This window comes from Ambystoma mexicanum, chromosome 8 (assembly GCF_040938575.1).
Source record: "Ambystoma mexicanum isolate Mex_15411 chromosome 8, UKY_AmexF1_1, whole genome shotgun sequence".
Lineage (NCBI taxonomy): Eukaryota > Metazoa > Chordata > Amphibia > Caudata > Ambystomatidae > Ambystoma > Ambystoma mexicanum.
This window is the reverse complement of record NC_090929.1, coordinates 617,696,973-617,721,681: the sequence shown is the minus strand read 5'-3', so window position 1 is coordinate 617,721,681 and position 24,709 is coordinate 617,696,973.

Genomic DNA, 24,709 nt, shown 5'->3' with positions numbered 1-24,709 from the left:
GTTACGTTGCAAGCTGCAAAGTAACACGAAGCATATTCTGCAGTGAGGGTGTGGTTTATATAGCCCAGGTAAAGTAGTACCAGGGAAAGTAGTTCCAGGCCTGCCACACCCAAAAGACTAGACCGCATAGCTTGGTTCTTAGGAACCAAGCTATGTGGATGCCTCCATGTTGGCTGACAATACAATAAAGTAGTTCCCAAGCACATTGTTGTTCATGGTGTATGAGCCTGGCGCCATAGGCGCCAGGACTGGCCCCATGAGGGCTTTTGAAGAGGATGCCGGCTCTAGAGGCCCGAGTCCTGACTCCACCTGGCCAATGGGTTTGCCAGAGGGGGTTTTGGGCGAGGGTCGTGACAGGAAGCTTACCAGATATGAGGTTAATTACACTATCACTGAGCGGGAATTGTTATCTGTGCACGATGCCTTCAAGGTTTGGCGACATCACCTCTTGGGTACTGATACTCTGGTCCAGGTCTATACTGACCATCGAAATCTACTCGCTTTGCAGTCCGTGAAATGCACCACAGCCAGACATGCTAGGTGGCACACGTTTTTTTCACAGTTCAACTTTGTAATTACCTATCGACCTGGATGCCTGCATTCAAAAGCAGATGGTCTTTCGAGGATGCACGGGGAAAAAACTACCCGCACAGATTTTGGCAGTTTGATGTTACCTAGTCAGGTTGTTTGTACTTGCACCTTGAAACCTTCGTTAAAAGATTCTATAAGAGAATGGGTTTTGGGAAACCCACCAGAGATAGGGCGATTTAACATGGAGATTGTTAAGTCAATGCCTTATGTCAACGGTCGTCTGTTTCTTCCAGACATGAAGTCCAGACGAACTGCGTTAAGTTGGGGGCACGATTCCCTGGTTGCAGCCCATTCTGGTCTGCGTAAAACATTAGAACAGCTGAAGAGATGGTGTTGGTGGCCTTCGATGCAGAAGGATGTTTCAGAATACATCTCTACATGTGCTATTTGTGCCCAGTGCAAGGCCAAAACCATGAAGCCCATGGGCTTGTTATGTCCCCTCCCGTTTCCAAGCAAGCCATGGACTATGATTTCTATGGATTTCATAACAGAACTACCGTCCGTCCAGGGCTTTGACACCATATGGGTGGTTGTGGATTCCTTTACGAAGCTTGCAGTCTTTGTCCCATGCCAAGGTATACCTATAGCTTCTGCCTTGGAGGACCTGTTATTTCGTCACATTTTTCACTTTTTTGGTTTACCCGACATCATAATCTCCGATAGAGGCTCGCAATTCACCTCTCGTTTCTGGCGGCATCTTACTAAGTCTCTGGGGTGGATGGACGGTATTCTAGTTCTTACCATCCGGAAACAGATGGTCAAACGGAATGTTTAAATGCCACACTCGAGCACCATCTACGTTGTTTGACTATGCAGCATCAGGAGTCTTGGTTGTCGGTATTGGTGGCAGCCCAGTTTGCATATAACAACTCTGTCCATACTTGCACAGGATCAACTCCCTTTTTTGCTTTGTATGGTTACCACCCACGCTCTTTACCGATTGATCTCCCGGTACTGTCTGATAATCCGGTGGTCCCGGACAGTCTTAGAGACATAGCTACTTTACATCATCAAGTACATTGCCGTTTGAGGGAGGCTCAGGAACGCTCGAAGAAATATGCAGATCAACATAGATCTCCTGCTCCTGATTCCCATTCCAGCATGTTGGTTTGGCTCTCCACCAGACACCTTCGCATCCCTATAAGGAGTTGTTTAAAGCCCAGATTTGTGGGTCCTTATCGGACCAAGGACATAATAAACCCGTCTGCGGTTAGACTGGAGTTGCCAGATTCATGGAAAATCCATCCTGTCTTTCATGTGTCTCTTTTGAAGCCATGTTCTGATGGTACCAGGCTTCCCGTTCATCCTCCTCCAGTCAGGGTACAAGGCGAGGAGGAATATGAGGTTCAAGCCATCCTTGCTTCTAAGGTCTCTCGGGGGGTTCAATTGTTTCTAATAGACTGGAAAGGTTATGGTCCTGAAAACCGCACTTGGGAGCCTGAATCCAATCTGCATGCCCCGGATCTTTTGGCCCAGTTTCTCACCTACCAAGGGGGGAATGCATCTTTGGGGGAGGATACTGTCAGGGAATCAGGAACTAGGTGCTCTTCCTCTAAGGGTTCCCATTCTTCCAAACAGGCTTGCTCCAAATCACGGTCACCTTTAACGCTCCCAGACTTTGTGAAACCCTGTTCGCCTAAGCCAGCATTGAAACGCACCATTTCCTCACGTTTTCAATCAGTCAGGCCGCGCTGAGGGGCTGTCATGGAAACGTTGGTTGCCAGAGAACCTACGTGTGAAGTTACGGCGTTCACAGCGTTCTGTCGATCGTTCACGTGACATTCTATAAAGCTCTGCCCTGACAACAGAACTCTGCTTCTGATTTACGTTTGGAGCTCTTATGTATCACGGTACTTTGTCCATGTGTTATCGACCCCTATTTTGCTTAACGGATTGTCTCTGCATTCACCCTCGGCTTCGTTGACCTGTTATACCCGGAATCCTTGACCACGGAACGCTACGACCACACTCTCCTGCTTAACATCTTGTTGTGTTTATGAATCGGAACTTCAAAGCCCTCACTCCCCGGCTCATTGCTATTCACAGAACTTCAAAGCCCTCACTTCCCTGCTCATTGCTATTTACGGAACTTCAAAACCAATCTTCCCGGCTCATTGGTATTCACGGAACTTCAAAGTCCTCACTTCCCGGAACAACAAAGCCTTCACTTCCCGGCTCATTGGTATTCACGGAACATTTTACTACACGTTGTGCTTCTTGAACTGTTCTACGCTGTATTTGGACTTCACCTGGGATCACTAATACGTACTGTCTCGTGTGGACTAGAGACTTCCTTATCCACATTAGGCATCCGTGTGCTGGCGGGGGCAGGTTTAGGTTGGATTGCCTCTACTTCTGGAATATCATTTCACGGACAACTGGTCTTCTTCAGTCTTCATATCAACACCTGTTTCCTTGGCATACACGGTAAGATATTGGGCCATACTGTTCCTTAGAAGTACTATACCCCAATATTGCAATCACTAAGGTACCCCATTCTGTGGTTTTATTTTGCTGCAGGGTCACACCTCGTCCTTACCTGCATTCCATGTCCAGAGGTTTTTCCCATTACATGAGGTTTCAGGGATCATTTCGGAAACTGCTTATTGTTATTCCTGTGAACCTGAGTTCTGATACTGTGTTCTTTTGTGCAGCTAGCTGTGACCCAGGGTTTACCTTCCCTCTTCCAGGCAATTCCCCTCCCAAACAGTCCATCAGTACTTTTGGGAGTTGCATTGTTAGGAAGAATTCTACGGCTACACTACGCGCTCAACTGGCAACTGGTTACAACGCCAGGTCTCATTTGGGAGATTCTTAACAATAATACATTAAATTACATTTCAATAGACATTCAATTATATTTCATTTCACATCATTGGGTAACAATAAAATAGGTACAATTTCATCATACAATCAAATATAAAATTAAATTTGGCCTAAAGAAACTCTGGTCACTTAGTCATTCTTGTATAGATTATAAAATGTGTGATGCATATGATCTCCCAAGTTTAAGGAAATTATAGGGTATCACTACATATTATCCCCACCAAAAATATCGCTGTATATATGGTCATCTGGAAGGCCATAGGCGATATTTCTGGGGGGATAATTTTTGGGGTTTTTATGAGTGGGGGTTGCAGGGGTGTCCCCCGCTCCTTTAAAAATAATGCAGAGGTTGCGGGGGTGTCCCCCGCAGGTTCCATGCCTTAATATTGCCGCAAAAATATGGCAATATTTTTGTATGGCGATATTTTTGCGGGGATATTAAAACATGGAACCAATTATAGTATGTCCAAAAACCTAAGGAGTTAAGCAATTAGAACTTGTTTACCTGCCAATATACATTGCCAAAATATTTCAAATTCTGTGGATATCAAACTATATTATTTCATGTAAATTCATGCTTCAAACAGTTCAAGTTTACCCAGAAACCTAAGTGTGATGTACACGTGACCGTACACGTGTCACGTGACATGACATTCTAAATAAATATAAGCACGGAGCCCGCCTGAGGCAGTTCCGGCTCTGACTCGACAGCAGTGTGTCTGTGTCTTCTTCCTTGTGCGTATTAGCAGCTGCGTCACTACGTGTGGGCCTGCCCTCATTAATTCCTCCCACATCACATTGGCGACGAAGGATGGGATTCCCTACAAACCCAGTGAGAGAAATCCTCATATAATCATGCTCCCCCGACAGCCCAGGGTCGCTGAGTTACTTGCGCCGGGCAAAACAGTTTGGTAGCGTGAGAAAAAAAAAAACAACGCCATAAGCCAGCCGTCGCGGACTTAGTCAGTAAGTGCTGCGCTTTCCTGTCACACACGCTGCAGGCGACGATCAAGCACACAGCCCAGCTGCTCTCTGGCACATCCACACAACGTGAGAGGGGAGGGGCTGAGAATTGTTTTTTTTACAAAACCCCCCTTTTTTTTTTAAATATCTCACATGAAGTAAAGGAAAGAACATATATGTGAGGAAGGGGTCCCTTCTATGGATTACTGAAAATTAATCCACAAACTAAGAAACAAATATTGCTTCAGTAAAGACAATAACAAAACAAAACATTAGTAGCAGTATAGCAAAAACTGTATTGAGCACATACAGAGACAGTAATACAGCAAAAGAGCACAAAACCCATTGCCACCAACTGAAACAACAACATAACATACGCAGATGCTGAGTATCTACTGGGTTTTTCTCATTTTATCAGTATTACAGTGTCAAAAGAAAACTGAAGCACAGACATGGTACCAAAGGAGACACTATTTATGTGAAGAGCACGTCAGAAAACCAACATACATAGTTTAAATTCTCAGACTTATTCATAACAAAATGTGTAAATAATGGCAGATGATATCACAACGCCACAGAGGTTGCATAGCCAAAGCAGGAACCCAGACACCAGCACATGGTTAGACACAGCACAGGGCACTTTTATGCAACCTTTTCAACCATTTGGGACCCGCATTGGTCTAAGGTGGGAACTGTGGTTGCAACAGTTTGAACTCTCCCTTCAAACACGCAAAATTGAAGATGAAGAGATGAAGAGGGCGTTTTTAATTCTTAACTTAGGCACAATGGCCCTTCGCATCTTCAATGCTCTACCTAACCGAGGTACAGATGATGACTATGCTACTGCTAGAGACGTCCTCACGAAGACATTTAAACCAAAAGCCAGTCATGATTTTGAGAGATTCAAGATGAGTCAAGCCAAACAACGCCCACAAGAAAGCATAGATGATTTTCACAGTCGACTGAGAGAGATGGCATTGTCAGGTGACTTCCCAGATGAGGAGTTCGCAGTCCGACAACAAGTCATACATGGGCTGTCTTCATAGAAGTTAAGATGTGCAGTCCTAGCTGAAGAAGATCTCCCGCTTGACACTATTCTGACAATGGGTCGACTACATGAAAGGACTGAGGAACACGCGACAGAGATGGAACAGATTATAAGCCGTCTACCATTAGATGCTGATCTGACAAAGGACAACTCCCCAACCGTGAATGCCCTGAGACATCAGAAGCCACAAAGGAAACCATCTAACAAGAGGGTGAAAAGCTGTATATGGTGTGGTGGGCAGCACAGCAGAAACGAGCCATGTCCGGTATATGGCACCACATGCCACAAGTGTGGGAAGGAGAATCACTACGCGTCAGCATGCTTAAGTTCAAAGTCGAATAGTGACACTACTAATCGGGGGAGAACCCCACGACACAGAGATGGTGTAGGTACTCGAGATCCTACAATGCATCAAGAGAAGCTGCAACACCGTTGGAATAGACAAAAAGAAAAGACCCGGCCAAACAAAAGTGGACGCGCACGTGCAATTGGAGGTGAGGAGTCTGACAGTGCTAGAGGCAGTGAAGAAAGTCCATCTAGCAGAGAGACATTCCACCGGAAACTCCAAATGGAATTACCATCAGAGAAGGGAGAAAGCACATATGATATCAGCTGTGAAACCAGGAAACAATGATAGTCAGAGTGGTGCCAAGTCACGACGATGTACAATATTAGTGGAAGATATTCCAGTTACCATGATGATAGATACTGGAGCCACTGTAAATGTTATGCCTGTTTCCAGATTTGAGAAACTAAAACCACAGCCGAGACTCAGACGACGTTCAGTTTTGTTGTATGCTTATGGTTGTAAGAAACCTCTTCCAGTAACAGGATATTTCAAAACGACACTTTCACATCGTGGGGCCAGTTGCAAAACACGAATCCATGTGGTAGATGCTGGTATTGAAACTTTACTCAGTTGCTCCACGGCTGAACGTCTAGAAGTAATACAATTCAATCTTGCAATACAGCCTGAGAAAATCGAGACCCTTCTAAAGAAACACAGAAAACTTTTCAATGGCATTGGGTGCCTGAAAAACCAGTCAGTAAAACTACATATTGACCCAACAATTGAACCTAAAGCAGTGAGACACAGGAGGGTCCCTTTTCACATGAGAGCTGCCGTGGAAGCAGAACTAAATACATTAGAAGATATGAAAATCATCGAGAAAACGACAGGAGCTACGCCATGGGTCTCACCCATGGTAGTCACGGCAAAACCAAAACAACCAAATGCTGTACGCATCTGTATCGATATGCGCTTACCAAATGCAGCAATTGGACAAGAACAACATATTACGCCTACAATTGATGAACTGATCGTAGACCTCACTGGCGCAACTATGTTTAGCAAACTTGATCTTTGGTCTGGCTATCATCAGATCTGTTTGGCCAAAGAATCACGTTATATTACAACGTTTTCATCGCATTTAGGGCTTAGTCGATACCATCGCCTCAACTTTGGAATATCATCAGTGGCAGAGATTTTTCAGAATGAGATTCGAGGAGTGCTCCAGGATCTACCAGGTGTCACTGACATTAGTGATGATATTCTAGTCTATGGGAAAACAGAAAGAGAACATACAACACGGCTAGCGGCAACTTTACAACGACTGGAAGATTCAGGGCTCACACTCCATGCTGAAAAATGTGGGTTTGGAAAAAAAATCATTGAATGTTTTTGGATATGTATTCAATGAGAATGGCGTCTAACCAGATCCCAGTAAAGTAAATGACATTAAAAATACAAAAGCACCGTTAAATGGATCAGAGGTAAGAAGCTTCTTAGGTATGGCAACGTATTGCGGCCGTTTCATTCCAGATCTTGCAACTATTGCTGCCCCTCTACGAGAACTTACAAAAACAAAAAATGTTTGACAATGAGACATCAGAGAGGAGCAAGCATTTCAGAAAATAAAAGAGTCACTCTCTAGTGATACAACAATGGCATTTTTTGACATCAATCGTAAGACAGAACTGCTTGTGGATGCGAGTCCAGTAGGATTGGGAGCAGTGCTAATGCAAAAAGACAAAGAGGGAACAGTCTATGTTATTGCATATGCGAGTAGAGCACTCACACAAGCCGAGAAAAACTATGCTCAAATAGAAAAAGAAGTACTAGCTATTGTCTGGGGAAGTAAACATTTCCAAGTATATATCCTGGGGCACCCAGTAACTGTACTCACTGATCATGAACCACTCGTCCCTAATTTCGGAGGCACAGCTCCACACCCACCGGCAAGGATTGAAAGGTGGTTATTGCAAGTGCAACAATTTGATCTGAATGTACAGTATCGAGCAGGAGCTGACAACCCGGCAGATTACTTATCACGCCACCCACGAGCAGCCACAGCGTCTGAATGAGAATCAGCAAAAATTACGGAAGAACATGTCTGCCAAATCATTGAACTTGCTAGACCAAAAACCATGACACTCGAAGAGATTCAGTCTGAAACAGAAGCTGATCCATGTCTACAGCTTGTGAAAACTGCCATTTTAACAGGAGAATGGAAAACATTTCTATCAGCAGTTGCTGGAAGAACACAGTCAGCAGAAGAATTCCTACAGGCACTATTTGGAATACGCCATGAGTTATCTCTATCAGCAGAAGGTCTAATTCTAAAAGGGCATAGAATTGTGCTACCGTTATCACTACATGACAGAGGAGTCCAACTAGCACATGAAGGACACCAAGGAGTCGTCAAAACGTTAGCACACTTAAAGTCACGTATCTGGCTGCCTCATATGCAACAAAAAGTAGTAGCCCTTGTAGAGTCTTGTATTGCCTGCCGATCTTCTCGTCGCCCAGGACCGCCAGAACCCATGAGAAATCTACAAAGAAGCACTTGCAGGTGGGAGTCCATCAGTATTGACTTTTACACGGTTGCTAATGAAGCCTACTTATTAGTGCCAATTGATGAGCACACTAGATATCCTGAAATAGAACTGGTCCACTCCACAGAAACTGAAGAAGTCACCACAGCTCTAGCAAAAATGTTTGCAACATATGGAATTCCTTCAACGAGTAGAAGTGACAACTGGCCACCATTTACAAGTAAAGAATTTCACCGATTTGTAAAGGAAACAGGAATACGTCATCACCACATTACGCCATACTGGCCTCAAGCAAATGGAGATGTAGAACGTTTTATGGCATCTATCAATAAAGTTGTCCGAATTGCAAAAGACAAAGGCCGTAAGTGGCTTCCTGAACTGTACAGATTTCTACGCATGTATCGTCTCACGCCACATTCATCCACACACGTCAGTCCAGCAGACCTGCTGTTTCAAGTTCCCATCCAAGGAGGTTTGCCTTTACATTACTCTTGGAAACCACCTTCAGTTGACTTGGACATTATTGAGTCAAGAAGGCGGTTACATAATGCAAAAGAAGACTTGACCAGGAGAGCGAAGGACAGTAAAATACAAGTTGGTGACACTGTACTAGTAAAAACCCAAACTAGAAAAGGAAAAATGCCACTACCATATGAATCAGAACCATGGACAGTAACTCAACGCCGACATGGCCTTGTGTCTGCTACGCGAGGACAAGAGTTGGTGTCAAGAAATGCTTACCATTTCCAAAGAACACCACCAATCCTCTGGGAGGAAAGAAAAAAAAGAAAGTAATGTCACTGAAAATCAACCAACACAGACCAATAACCCGCAGGACGAACAGAGTCACAGGATGAGCAATAATTCTCCAGTCTGTTTGAGAAATGAAGATAACCATGAAGATATGCCTCACACTCGTATGCGAGAGAGGAATGAACGGTATACACTAAGGAGACAACCACCACCGCTGATAAGACTGAAAGACTATGGGCCTCATTAGGACCCTGGCGGAGAGGGTATTACGCCAGCGTAGTGCATGGCGTACCTCTCCGCCATACTACGAGTTCCCGTAGCGCCATGGAGGTTTTCTCCGCCTGGTTTTACCAGCCGGAGAAAACCATGGCGCTACGGGACCTCGTTGTTAATTACGCCACCGTATTTTACGGTGGCGTAATTAACTCCTTCCCCACTCCCATTATACCCTATGGGGCAAAAATGGGAATGGGGAAGGGCAGAATGGGGATTGGGGATTTACCGCTCCGCCGAGGTCGGAATGGGGCGGTAAATCCGCCAACCCCCATGGCGCTATCGGCGGCTTTCCGCCATGCTTCGCGGTGCATTTAGCACCGCGAAGTCCGCCTGGGTCGTAATGAGGCCCTATGTCCTTAATAGCATTCACAAGGGGTCACAGTGGTAATTGAAGAAGAAAACATCGAGGACAACTGAAGCCAAAGACTATGTTATTGTTTTATAAAAGCCTGACGTAAATCCAAATGTTGTAGTCCAGAACAAGTCCTCTAAAAGTTTTCTTAGTATTAAGTAATTTTGTTTTGAATGTTAATCTTTATTATTCTTTGATCTCTGATCTAAAAAAGTTGATAAGGAATGTGATGTACACGTGACCGTACACGTGTCACGTGACGTGACATTCTAAATAAACATAAGCACGCAGCCCGCCTGAGGCAGTTCCGGCTCTGACTCGACAGCAGTGTGTCTGTGTCTTCTTCCTTGTGCGTATTAGCAGCTGCGTCACTACGTGTGGGCCTGCCCTCATTAATTCCTACCACATCACACTAAGGACAGCCAAAACGATGAATACTCGTTTACCCTCAAGAAACCGTTGTCAAAGAGTATCTGATTCGACAAATGACAATCTGTATACAAAGCTCTTAAAATGTCAAATACGTAAAGGAATTTCAAGAAGATGCCTGGAGCTTCAAGGGCACTCATTAATCTGACCACTAGCTAACTGGGGTGGCAACTTTCAAGAATCCAGGATGCTTGCTTGCTTTTTTCTAGGACTTCTGTGTTCTTCCGGAATAGGTTACCTCATTCATTGCATCTTATTTTCTCTCATCTGTCTTTGACACTTAATTAAAATCTTGTCTATGTTCTTCTTTTTTTATATTTTATTTTTCATTTTTATTGTTTTTTCTGGCTGAGTGCATTGTTTTCGCATTGCTTTTATTGATATGCTTTAATAAGAATCCAGCAGGATGGCATTTATGACGTAGCCTAAATGGAATATTTCTAAGGATGCACATTGTTCCAGCGCTCAGTTACAACTGTATGTTTTTCACCATATAGAGAAGGAAAAATAGACACACACATTAATTAATAAATACAGTCCAGCTGTGATTTGGGGTCCAGGAGCCATCCTCATAGGTTCAACCTGGCCGTGGATGTGTTTAGGTGATAGGGAGGAAAAAGGGCGAGGAATGCGCAGCAAGAAACAGTGTAGCAGAGGCAAGACCTCTAGATTTCAACATCTGGGGCTGTGGGGGTCGAGCCTTTGATCACTTTTGGGTTTTAGGAAAAGAGTGGTTTTAAAGGTAAGTACAAAACCGAAGAGTGATGGCTGGAAACGTTGGAATACATCTTAACCACTGGGATTACTCTGGGCAGCCCTCTGCACCCTTGTTTGTCTGCTTGCCGTGCCATTGTAGAAGGGAAAAGACCATATGTAAATTAGGCTTGATCCCATCCAAAAACAAGGCCTTTGAGCAGCAACTTCTAGCTTTTGATGCTACCGTGGGTGGAGGAAAGGGGTGATGTCTAGTCTTTCCTTGGTTTAGTCAAAGGGGAACAACAAACACACAAGCATTGTTATTTATTCTATTATTCCATGTACTGCACTGTCCCCTCCCCCTTCACACCCACCGCACTTTCCCCTTCCCATGCACTTGCGCGGTCGAGCCTTGAAACAATTGTGTATAGGCGCGTTATAAATGCCATATATCATTGCATATCATTCCCTTTTCCCTTTGCTTTTATGAAGGAGACTGTGGGTAAGGCTAAGGAGGAAGTGTTTGGGACTATGATGGGTTTGAGGGTTTTGCTCGTGCACGCTACCCGATGCACCGAAAAGTCTACCATAGAAATCAAGAGAACCAGCCAACCCATAACATGAGGATTATACGTTACAAGTTGTTGCTACACTATTTCGTATTATTTATTATATTTTAAGTTTTAAACCTCACCAAATTGCGTGGGATAGGGACACAGTTGAAAGCAGGGCGAAGGATGCCCCATTATCTGTCACTACGCAAGCAAGCAAACCAGTACATTCGTGATGAATTTGAAAAACTTCCAGCAAAAACTAAAACAAATGTCACAGAACGGCCATACAAGAAAGTGGTTATGACAAGGACATATATTACAGTTTGAGTAACTACTCCTTTGTGAGTCTTTGGAACTTTTTACATTTAGGTTCTGATCTGATTTCCATCGGACCAAACTGCTGCAAGTGTGTGGCCATCATGAGGCTTTCTTCTGAACTTTGGAGATTGCATTGAGGTTGTTGGACCTCGCATTTCTTCTGAGCTGGTAACTGCTTAAGCTGGATTTTGAATAGGCGTGTCTGATGTTAAAATAGGCTTGTTATACCATGCTTAGTATCTTGAGCAGGGTTCTCTGTTCCACAGGGAGCCGTTTTAGTACCCTCAAGGCCGGTGTCACCCAGTCCCAGCGTTTTCATGGCAAATACCATTGTGGCAGTCTTATTTGTTTGTTGTTGTAGTTGATAAAGCAACACTAGGTCGCGGCTCAGGTGTTAACTGGATGAGTGGAGCAGAGAGGAGCCAGATGGCGCCATTTTAGAATTAAAAACATCACTACTTTCTCCATTGTAAGGAAGACAGTTCCAAATTGTCACTTCACTTGGGGCGGGCACTGACCAATGAAAATAAGAAGGATACTAATATCAATAGTGCTCTGTGTCAATTGTTTCTAGATTTGAACTGCTGTGTTATTGTTATCCATGTTAATGGTTAGATAAATGTTACCCCAGGGAAGGGAGGGCCCAGTGCCACAGATTAGGCGTGGGGTGGTTAAAAGAAAGGCAGCTGCTTCTACACCAGTGGGAGACTGGCACGTGAAACACTTTTGTATAGGCGCGTTATAAATGCCATTATCATATCATATCATGTTATAAAAGATTGCATATGGGAGGCACAGACCCACAAAGGTATATAATAGAAGAGTGGCAACTGTCCTTACTCCTGACAAGTCATCTGATGCCCTAGATGCTGTGCATTGCGGCAACACACAATGGGTCATAGCCCCAGTTAAATAAATGGCTAGTGCCAGTGCATTTGAACAGAAGGGAGATCCAGGCACTTGCCCACAGAAGGGATTTCATCATTCTTTCTGATGGAAGAAGTTACAGTTAGTATGGAATACTGTGGGGCTGACATCGGCCTGTAACAGTAAGGAGGCATCCCACTAGCATGGCCAATCTTTACCGAGAGGCTGAAAAGAGCCAAGAAAAGGATTCGAAGTGGTTTTGAGGTATTTTGGGATTTGTATGTTCCCCTTCCTCATTGGTATATATTGCAGATATGTGATGCGTTCCAGTTGATGGGTAGCAGTCAGAATCCCAAAATAGGGCCTACCTGTGGCACAAAGGAATGTTTTGAACCCCTGCCAGGTATTTGCAGAATCATCTTTTCTCAAGGGTACATTAGGAGACCTGACTATTATTAAGGTTGCGGATTACCCTCTTTGCCAATGCGATAAAGAAGTGTGAACAGGCAAACAGGGAGGATCCACTAATATATGGGAGGTAAGGGAATTTAAGGAATTGAGGGGCCTATAATACTCTCATGACCACACCATCTGGGCTGCCAGTGATGCCCACAAAATCTTTCAATCAAACAGGTTCTCTGAAAACGCCACACGAGCGAGGGGATAACGTAATACATGAGAATGTTGACACAGGAGAAGTTGGAATGCTTACAGAAGAGAGAGGGAAACATAGGCACTCAAAAAGCAGCACACCTAACTATCAACAGGCAATCAAGGGAGAAGTCCAGGGGCAGACTAGGAACAGACTCCAAGAGGTAGTCAAGCAACAGGAGCCACAAAATGCAATTACAAGCCCAAAGCCACCCCAATAATGAAGAAAAGGCAACAGGTGTAAGAATAGGAATTATCTTAAAAGGGGTATTTCAGGGATCAAGTTTCCACTGTAGAAGACAGCAAGGTCCATGAAGTATCGAACACAGACAAACTTGGCTGTTCGGGAACAGGAAAGCACTGAAAAGTGCCAATTTATAAAAACATATCAAGCTAAAAAGGGAATTCAGGAGGCATAAAACTACTAATATGCACACAACATTCAAAATCCAATTATTCAAGAATAAGCTACAAGGTGCTAGGAACTAGAAACTAGGAATAAAGAATCAGGAACGAGGGACCAGCCACAGACAGGAACACTGCAGCAATGACAATGCTGAGCTGAAGTAAACTAGGGCGTTCTATCCCATGCCTCAGGTCTAATGTTTGAAAGCATCTGCCAGCTAAAGATGTTCCTTATCCTCCAACCAACAATGTCCTGCTTGAGTGAAGATGAAGCAGTGGGCAAGTCATCCTGGGAAGCATAGTTTTTGAATAAAAAAAAATACATTGCTGCTAAAAACCCATACTGGATCCAGAAGGGAAGCAGAGTGGAAAATGTGATTTCATAGATCCAAAATCACCCCAATATTGTGATAGACATTTAGGAAGGAACGTGCAATAGGGATATAGCCCCAAAGCATGCTCCCAAGTTATTTTAAAAAGAGCAAAGGGAGCTAAACATCACAGCCATAATGTTACACCTGGGATACCGTATCATGCTGTTACCGTATTGAATGAGCCGTACTCTTGATTTACAAATACGAGGAACGACCAGCGTGTAGTACAAGTTTTTTTGATAGATGAGTGTGAGGGAAGTAACCTTTTTCTGCTACAAATGTCCATGGAAGTCCGAGCTGACAGGGAAGCTTCACAAAAGGATTGTTATTTCTTCCTGCCAAAAAAGTATGAAAGTGGAGCTTCTACTTAGAGAAGGCTGGACCATTTATTTGCACTTGGCTGCAAGAGGTTGACCCTCTTTTCTGGGCTTTAGACCTGTAGGGTGTGGTGCCGGCCTAGAAATGGGTTTCTTTAAGCCAGATCCCTGATAAGCACAGCACAGGGTTCGGCAGCCTTTGGCTATCCAGATGTTTTTGTACACAGCGCCCATCAGTCTTAATGAGCATAGTCATTATCACCATTGTGTACTTTATACAACACATTTTCTTTAGCAAGGAGTTCAATAAAAAAAAAACCACTATTACTAAAATTGAAAAACGACAGCCATTACAGTAACTTTAAAAAACTGTTCTTTTTTTTTTTTTTTGGTAATGGAACAGTAAGCACAGTGTATAAAACTACAGATTAAAAAAACACAATATAAAACAGTATGTTAACATTTTTGTAAAAATGTTAAAATGTCAAATCTGGCACAATTGATAGTGATATAATTATGGTGAGCTCATCTCTCTTTCACGGCAATGGCTTAATCAAATGCTTCCTACAGGACCAGGCATGGTGTACACATTTTACCACAAAATATACATTGTTGACATTATTGGTGGACTGGCAAAAAAAACAGCTTTCTAAGGACAAATTACACCAGCGTTTTTAAACCACAGTATTAAAAATTGCTTTCTCAGGTCACTATAAAAAAAATGCATAATGGACTCCGTAGTCCCGTTACAAAGCGGGCACCTCTGCGAACTTTGACCTTTCCAGCCACTTGTACATTTAGCAATCTTTAGGGTGCCAATCCTAAATTCTAAAAACAGAGTGTGGGCATAGGCAGGTGTAATCAGGTTCAGGTAGCTTTCAATGCCCTGTTCAGTTTTGATAGACAAATAATTCAGACCTAGCTTTATTTAAAGCAATCGTTAATAGATTTTTCCTAATTTTCCTGCTTTATTGCAAGCCTCACTTCCTCTCTCATACAATTATATATGTTTTCAGGGTTATCCCAAAAGGCAACTAAGCCCAAACATTTACATTTTTTCCTACCATGCTTCGCCCATGGTAATGATCCCCCAACTGGTGCACTTAGCACAGCTCAAATTGCCTCTCCATATCTTATTAGATTTCGGGATGCCCAGAGTCTAATCCAATAGAAAATTGGTTTACAGGCTAACTGATCGTTAATGGGTTTAAGGCCACACTCCATCTGCAATGGTGCATTTGGGAAACTGTTCGGGAGGCGTGCAAGCATTTTCAAGAATTTGTTCTCCGTGATCTCAAGTTGGTAGGTATTATTATAACCCCACAATTCACCTCCATACAGCGCAGCCTTGTAAATGCTTATTGCTGGGGAGACCGCACTCTCACCATGGTTGACAAAAAAGTCCTATACCTCCACTCTTTCTATCAATGTCCTGTGATTTATTCATTTGGAGTGACCATGGACTACCTTCAGCAGCTCTAACACCCAACTAGTCATAATAAGGTACTTGTTCCAGCTAAACCCGCTTTATTTCCATAGGACAAGTACAAGGTTTAATTTTTGCGGGACTAAATACCATTACTTTCGTTTTGGGCTTGTTCAACGTCAAACCCAATCGAAAGCACTTGACAACAAAGCATTTTAAACTGTGCCTAATCCCATTGGGGAAGTAGCCAACAATACGGCATCGCCAGTGGAAAATAGGGCCTGGATATTATCAATGCCAAGTTTGGGGGGATCAAGATTGCCACTTTTACACTCAGCCAATAATGCCAGGATTACGTCATTGATGAAAAGGGAAAACAGGAGTGGGGCAAGGACACAGCCTTGGCACACACCCCTGTCTACCTTGAATTCTTCATTACACTTTCCTGCAGTCCCCCACCTTACCATCGCAGTATTTTACTGTGCAGTTGCTGGATTGTGGTTATCAAATCTACGGAAACACAGTGTTTCTTCAGCACCTGCCAGAGTTGGAGTTTAGGGACAGAATCAAAAGCTGTCCCCAGGTCCACAAACACAGCATAGACTCGCATTAACCCATTTCTGTATATTTTTGTAGAACCAAGGATCATCGAAAACACTGGTCTATAGTGCCTGCGCCTTTTTCGAAATTCCGCCTGTAAATGGGAGACCAGATCATTTAAATTCACCCATTCCTGCAGCTGGTTTAGGATCACCTTAGCATACACTTTTCCCATTCCATCCAACAATGAAATGGGCCTGTAATTACCAGGTATTCCTTTGTTGCCTTTTTGTGGATAGGCACGATCAATGCCTTTCGCCAGGAATCCGAGACTTAGTTTATTTTAGCAATTGAAATAAACAATTTTGACAAGACCAGAGCCCAAACATCTGGCTCATCTTTCAACAGACCCACAGGAATCCCATCAGCACCAGGGGCTTTATGGCTTTTGGCACTTTGGATTGCACACCTCACCTCTGCCAAGGTTATGACAATGGAGGAATGGGCAATCCCAGACCTTCCACCCCATCCCCCAGTTTAATCATGTCCCCACTGTCCCTACAATATTTATACAACCCAGAGAAATAATGTAACCAATCCTCGGTGGGATAATTGAATGGAGTTTGTTGTCATTGCTTCCCTTTTTATCCAAAACCAAGGACCAAAAGGTCTTGGAATCTTCCATAAAAGATGCCTCACGTAGTTCTTCTCACTTGAGTTTAAAGTAACCTTCCCTTTTCTCTCGTATTGTTTCCTTGTATGAGGTTCTGCAAAGACGCAGTTCCTCCTTGTTTAATATGCCATCATTGGCTAGGCCATTGTGCAAGGCTTTCTTAGACGTCCTACACTCATTTTTCAAACCAAATACAGCTTTCTTTCTCCTTCTGTTTTATTCCATTTAGTGGTTTGGTGAAAAAAGTTGCCAGGCCGACTACTAAGTGGTCATATGGTGACATAACCTCCTCCTCCCCCAGTATTGGCATCACATATATGTGTGATATCTTCAAGGGCTGCATGGTAAATAGAATGTTTTAAGCCTGCCGTCATTATATGTTCCCACTTTACTACTCGTCTACCATTTTCCGAGATTACTAGTGGCACAGCCGATTCTTGCCTAGCTCCCAATTTGTCACCTAGTCTTACCACCAACTGTAGGGGTCTATGGTCACTATCACTTCGATCAATGATCGTGAACTTCTTTTAAGTTCCCAATCACAGAGTGAAACCAAGATGTAATCGATCCATGTGGAAGCACCAATTCCAAAGAATGTACAGCCTTTTGGTCGATCTCCTGAACTCTTCCCATTACATGCCCTCAGGTTTAGGTCGTACACAATTTGGGCTGTCTCTTGGGCATGCTTGTTGGCCTGTTTTGGGGGTGTTATTTCTACCAGAGGGATGTCCCACTCTTGTTCATCTTCAATCACAGACCCTCCAGCTCACTTACGGGTTCAAATTGGATGTTAAAATAACCCCCCCGCCACAATGTGCAACTTTTCCGATGGAATAAAGTCCCAGGATATAATTAAATCCTGGAGGAATGTTATAGTCCCCATAGGGTTGCTTCCATTTGATCTGATGTAGAGATTAAATACGAGCAAAGAGTGCCCCTCTTTGTTTCTAGCTATAATCAGTTGTAGATCAGGTGTACTATGCTGAATTATTTCAGCTACCAAACCTGAATCAATAGCATTCAGGGTAAGAAGCCCTCCCCCTCCCCCGGGTAGCCTTCCCGTGGGCCCTTTGTGTGCCAAAGTATTATAATCTGTTAAGTGCCTCCCAATCCCTGCAACATTCCAATAAAGAATGTTTATTCCCCTTGACTTTTCCGAAGCCACAAAAATGTGGGCAATTGGGATCAAAGGGCGAGGGAGTCAATCAATCCCCTGCAGGTCTACCTCCCTGGGAGGCCGACTTAACCACCCCTCCCCAAAGATCCTATTATGTTCATGGCTCCCTGGGCTCTCTCCTGACTCACACCAAAGGGAGTTGGCCTGAGTGAAATAGATGATCCCATAGGAGGATAGGATCTTGCTCTAACAGCCAACAGCCCTTGTACTAGAACTTCATTCCTTAATGTTAATCAGATATAATCACCTTGGCCATAAGGCATTATGCCTCTGGTACAATAAACAATGTCATCTCTTATGACAGAGGTGCAACCTCTGATGTGATGTATCCAATGGATACTCTTTTTCGTCAGAGTGTCCGGTCTCATAGGATCCTGGCCTCAATTTCAGGGCATTGCCCATATAAACTGTTAGCCTTCTATGAGCCACTAGCTGTACTCTATTGAAATTGTTGCTTACATTTTGACATCCTGCATTGGATGGCAAGTGTTGCCCACTATTGTGATGACCATGTTATGGGCATGTGGGTAGATACCAATTAGAAGGGTCAGCATTAGGTTTTATCCAGTGGATGTCATTCACACTTCTCACAATCTCAGGGATCACCTGCTTAGGTCTCCCTTCACTATCATTAACACACATAGAGGTCTTAGAATATGGGTGGGCCATATCTTTCACCAATACCCGCTGCTCTCCCTGCCCAAATAAGTTGCCAACCTGTTAAGAGTGGGTTCCTTGTAAAACTTAGATAACTGGAGCCCCTGGTCTGCAACCACTTTGACCAGGTTGCCACAAAGTCTTTCAATTTACCAACCTCCCCCAAAACTGAAATTAACATATGATTTAAATTGTGATCACACCCACAGGTCCCTGTTCTATACGTGTGTCCCGTTGGTTGGTTGGAGCTAGCTGCTTGTCCAGCTGCCCAATACCTTGGTGGATTTCCCTTGGGGCTTAAAGCTCCCACTGTCAATTTGGCCGCAACAGCCCTGTCGCTGGGGACAATTAATAGTAGGTTGGCTGTACTGCCCATTGTGCACACCCTCTCCGCCTCTCCAACATCCTCCCCCCCAGTCCAACGACAGGGAGAATCTTTTGTGTAGGCTTATATCGGGTACCACTTGAGCATGACCCAAACTCTGATGTAAATTAATTATGTCCCAAAATCGCCCATTTTGTTCATTTCATCTCTAATCAATGGCAGGTGTATGGGACAGGTGTCGGGGGTTAGCTCCTGATGTTGCTTCCCTGGTAATGGATGGATTTCAATAATCTTACTGATGGCAGAGCCCACTGACTTTAATTTGCTCACCAGAATAAGATAGTTTTTGCCCCACTCCTGATCAATGTTATTTGCTACTATACATTTATCGAGGGGGTCCTTATTGGCAGATTTTATTGCACACTTCAATACCACTGTTCTATCACAGTGATTACTAAGGTATACACCAAATTGTTAGTTTACAATTGTTCGAATGAACAATTGACCGATTTTAAAGGGTCACAATTGACCTTTTCACAATTGACCGTATATATATATACATACATATACATATATATGAGGGGTTTGGGTTTTTTTTGGGTTGGGTGGGGGGTTTCTCCCGCATATATGTTACAACTGACCTTCACAATTTGGTCAATTGTGAAAAGGTCAATTGTAATTCGAACAGTTGTAAAATGAACAATTCGTATACAACCATTACCAAGACCATCCTCCCACACATCTGCAGGCTCAATCGTGTCCAGGTCAATCTGCCCCTCCTCCTGAATAACACAGTTGGACATACAATTGTTAAGGGGGCCAGAGTTGTTTGAGGGGGCTCCATTGATATCAAATAACAAGTCCTTTGTTTAAGAAATGAAAACGTTGACCTCCTGTATGGGTTTAGAATGTTTTAAAGGTCTTTTCGATCCAAGTCCTGGTGAAGCAGTAAGATTCGCTTTACGCTTCACCATGTTGGCTAATATACGATGTAATGCAATTAAACACTACAGATTATATCATTTTTTTTTTTTTTTTTTTCATTTACAACAGTGCACAAACCCTTCATGCATCTAGGCACTAGTTACAGTTGGTAGAGGTCAAATCAGGTTGGTTAAAGACAAATTGGGTAAATTGGCAGCATAAGGCTATCAGTCAGGTCATGAGAGATGCAGGCATATAAGGTGACATATATAGCACAGAGGCTAACAGTCAAGTCCGGTATGTTGTGGGCACAAAAGGTTGCATATAAGGCACAAGGCTAGTAGTCAAATCCGGTAGGTTGCAGGCATGTACGGTTACATATATAGCACAGTGGCTAACAGTCAAAACTGGTATGTTGTGCTTACATATAAACACAAGGCTAGTGGTCAAATCCAATAGGTTGCGGGCATGTAAGGGTACATATATAGCACAGGGGCTAACAGTCAACACCTGTATGTTGTACTTCCATATAAAGTACATGGCTAGTAGTCGTGTGCTTTATACGTAAAGTATCATGAAAAAAAAAATAAGATTTAGCCAGAGGGAACACAAAGATTCGTAGGCAGACTATAGGAGGAGCGGGGGACCCGCAACCTCTGAGGTGGCTGCCATAATCCGCCTCTCCATCCCCGTCCCTCACATGTCCTTTGGTAAATAAAGAGCTGATGCAAACTTTAAACAGAAGGGACAGATTAGGGCTCGGCCCTCTGGAGCAAGTACCTGGATTTAGTTTGTTCAGTTCTTTGTTAGCGCTGCTCCCCAGCAGTGGTACTCAACGGTCAGAACTTCAGTTTTGGTGCCCAAGCTTCTGTTGGATCAGCTGCTCCCCTCATACTCGCGTAACTCCCAACGAGAGCGCAACTCCTGTGCCCTTGTTCCCCGCGGGCTTTGGCCCTGCGTGGCCTACAGCGGGATCTTATGGGCAAGGGGGCGTGGCCTCCACGTTTACTGCGTATGGCAGCCCTCCAGGGCTAAAAAGCAGTTTCAGACACATTCAGAAATGCGCAACTCCCGCGCCCTTGTACCCTGCGGGCATAGTCAATACTGAGGGATTGTCGAAGTCGCAGTGCAAAACATTTGGAATCAAAGGTTGCAGACCCTTGGTGTAGATTAGCCAGGGTGTTGGTCTCAAATGCTCACTCATTTGACTTAGCTTTACAGCTGCATCCAAGTGTGATGTGCAAATGTGAGGTGCATCCCATCCAAAACAACAACAAACGTGCTTACTTAACAGCGTTCATATGACATCAGGGACCAGCCAAAGTCTTCAGAGCATAGTCACTGAGTCTGACAAAGGCGCAGGGTTGAGGGCTAAAGATGGTACTAAGAGCACCCCTCCACCTTCAACGTGGGTACAATTGACTGTTGCTCTGTTTACTCAATGATCCACTGTCATCAGGTATGTGCTGTCCTTGGGATATAAGTTTTACAACTCATTGAGTTTGTGTGTGGTGCTAGCAGACATTCTAGGTTGTCTTCCTACTCTGTGGTATCATCCATGAACTATTCTTATTCTGACTTTTCCGGGGATGTATCCAGGTTGTCTGTGCTTCGCTGTTCTCCTCCCCTCAATTTCTTGATCTTACATGACATCCCCCCTTGTGGTCGTTTTTATGATGCCTTTATGTTCAACCAAGAATCATTCATTGTTCCCTGCTTGTATATAGGTCATGAAATGGACCAGAACCTTCCTGTATTTTTTGATTACCAGGCCCTCTGTCTCTTGAGAACTAGTTTATTTTGTTGTTGCTTTCTTCTTTCTACTTCAGCATTTTTTGGGTTTGGATGGTGACCCAATTTGGCTATACTGCCTGCAATGGATGGTCCTAGCAATAGCTGCGCTAATGGACTGCTCCTTGTTGACGAGAGCAGAGTTGTTTGGTATTCATACAGTAGACAGCTGTTTCCAAATCAGAAGCTTGCTCCACTGCAATTCTTAAAATATTTTAAGCACGCTTGTGAAATGCTCTACCTCAATGTTAGCTTGCGGCCACTTGGGATGATTTGGCAGTGTGTTATATGCCAGCGTCGTTATCCCTTTGAATCCTCCGCCTGTACTCGAGGACCCTTGATGGTTTGGCTGACCTGCTGCTCTAAATTATCGGTGTTGGAATATCCTCATTCCGGTCTACCAGGATGTAGGTGCTAATCAGCTCGTACAACCATGTATGAAAGCTGGGCCGGCCTTATCGGCAGCAGCGCCCTGGGCGAATGGGCACCTGCACGGTCCTGGTCAACAGGGGGCTGGCGGGAGGACAGGAGGCAGCCCATTCTTTTTTTTACCTCCTCGCTCCGGTGCCTTGCAGGGGGTTAAATCACTGGAATAGGGCGCTCATGCAATGCAGCTCGGGGGAGCCCTTGAAAGAATCCTCTGAGATTGTGTGGCATGGCGCTAATGATGCCCCGGGGGGGGTGGGCATGGTGCCCTGGGCGGTCGCCCGGCCCACCCTAAGGCCGGCCTTGCATGAATGATGTGCATCAACCATGCATCAACTCCTTCTGAACATGCCTATCTTGACATATGATGAAACGGTCATAGTGCGCTTTCATTGGTGGATCGAAATTGTGAACACCATAACTGTTCTAGGCTCTGGCGTGTGTAGGGCCCTATTAAGCAAATGTATGCACCTCTTTGTCAGTGAAATGCAGGCTAAATGCAGGAGTTGCAGTCTTAATCGATATGTCAGACAACTTGTTGCTACAAAGGGGCTAATTTTGGAGTTCCCTGTAAATTATGGGGAGGGGACCTGTTACGTTTGCACCTTGACGTACACAGGTCTCCTCTGCGTAATTTTCAACATTTGCACGGTGGAATGCCAAAGTGCAGTGTAAAAGGATGGCGTATATGCTTGTATGCTACCCTTTTGCATTTTGCTGTGGAAAATGAGTGTATGCATGGCAGGCTGCGTTTACAATGGATTTCTATGGCATCCGTCTGCTTTTGCTGGTGTAAAGAGCAGATGATTGCACAGGAATCCACAGCATTTACACCAGCATGAAAATGCATGCTGGCGCAAATGCTTGAGTATTTGCATGGCGGAGAGGAAGGGGTGAGTTGGAATTGTAACTTACGATCTGTCCCTCCTCTCCTTATTGGACTTTTTTGCATTTTATTTATCTTGCGGCTCAACCAAAATGAGCGCCAAAGTACTTGGTCTAAGAACCATTCAAGGCAACCATTGTAGAGACAATGGGGATGCAGCCAGATGAGGCTGGCAGGTCTGGAGCAGGTTTATGTGTGCAACGTGCGTCAGTCTGGGTACGGGAGCTGCAGCCGCTGCCTATTATGCAGACTTCTATTATGGGTCAGTGAGCAGCCACCTCGTCACCACCATTTAGACCGTTTTAGGATTGTCAGTTGTTAAATCCCTTTAGGAGGTGGTCATGGTCTAATGCTTGATGGTGGGTCTGACTTGTGGGAACAAACTCCCCCGCGGGCAGTGTGTCTGGGGATACCATAGGGAATATGGCATGCAAATGAATTTGTTCTAGTAAATAGGTAATATAGCCAATAGATCTACTCAGACGCACCAGAAATGTTGGCAACTGTAGGAACAGAGAAATTGTATGAAAAGAACGTCGCGGCCCTAACAAATTCGAGACACAGCATACAGACAGACACCATAAGCCAGGGTCAGGGCCTGGAGTGCCCTCACATGCCCGTGATCCTCTTTTTACTCAGCAAGCTCAGCTGCCACAGTGTTGACATTGTAGGGCTTATGTTTGAGGCCTGTGTCTTATTTCTCTTTCTATACATGACAGTCGTCAGCTCTGGGTCTCTGAGGCCAGGTGGTAATCATATGGCACTTTCATTTCTAAAGATGGCTGTCAATGTCATCCGGTATGGGACTTTTTTTCCCAGCACTTATAATGGGCAAAGGAAAATTACAAGTGCAATGGGAAATGCAGGAATAGACAAGTAACGTGAGTAGGGCGACCAACATTTCTCTCGGTTACCGGGACACCCCTTTTCGTAACCTGTTATTTTCTTTCGCAAAACGAATGTAGTCCGTCATTAGTTGATTGGTTAACTTAACTCCAATGAGCCCATGGAAGTCATTATCGACCTCCTCTAAAGGAATTATAGTCAACAATGTTAGCTTTGGAGTAGGCACAAACTTAGGTCAGCATTATCCAGTGATAATAACCCCTCACTTTGTCAATAAAGCTTAGTTCAAGAAACTGTGCTCATAAACACCCATCACTGTTTCATAAAAGGAAAAGAAACGTGGGGCCTGCTGACAAGGAGTCATGTGCTCACACTAAACAATGGGCAATTTGAGCTGCGGCACCTGTCATCGTTTCAGTCGGAAGTAGGGTGCATATAACATGTGACTGCATAGCTCTCAACTCACCCGCTTTTGGCGGGTGTCACCCGCCTTGCAAAGGGCTGACTCACCCGCCAAGCCTCCTGCACGCCCATTCATTCCAATGGGCGTCTCACCCGCCAGAAACAAAATCGGGTGATTTCACCCGCCTTTGCGAGACAAATGGTTGAGAGCTATGGACAGTCACTGACTGTATCTATGCCATTTAAAGGCGCGCCAGCATGTGACTGACTGTACACTGGGCCTACTGCCCTTCAGGGGCGTAGCCTGACATTTTGTTGTCCGGGGGCAATCTGAGGCATGAACTAGCCTGCCCAACTCCTGCCGGTTTGCTCGTGTGACTA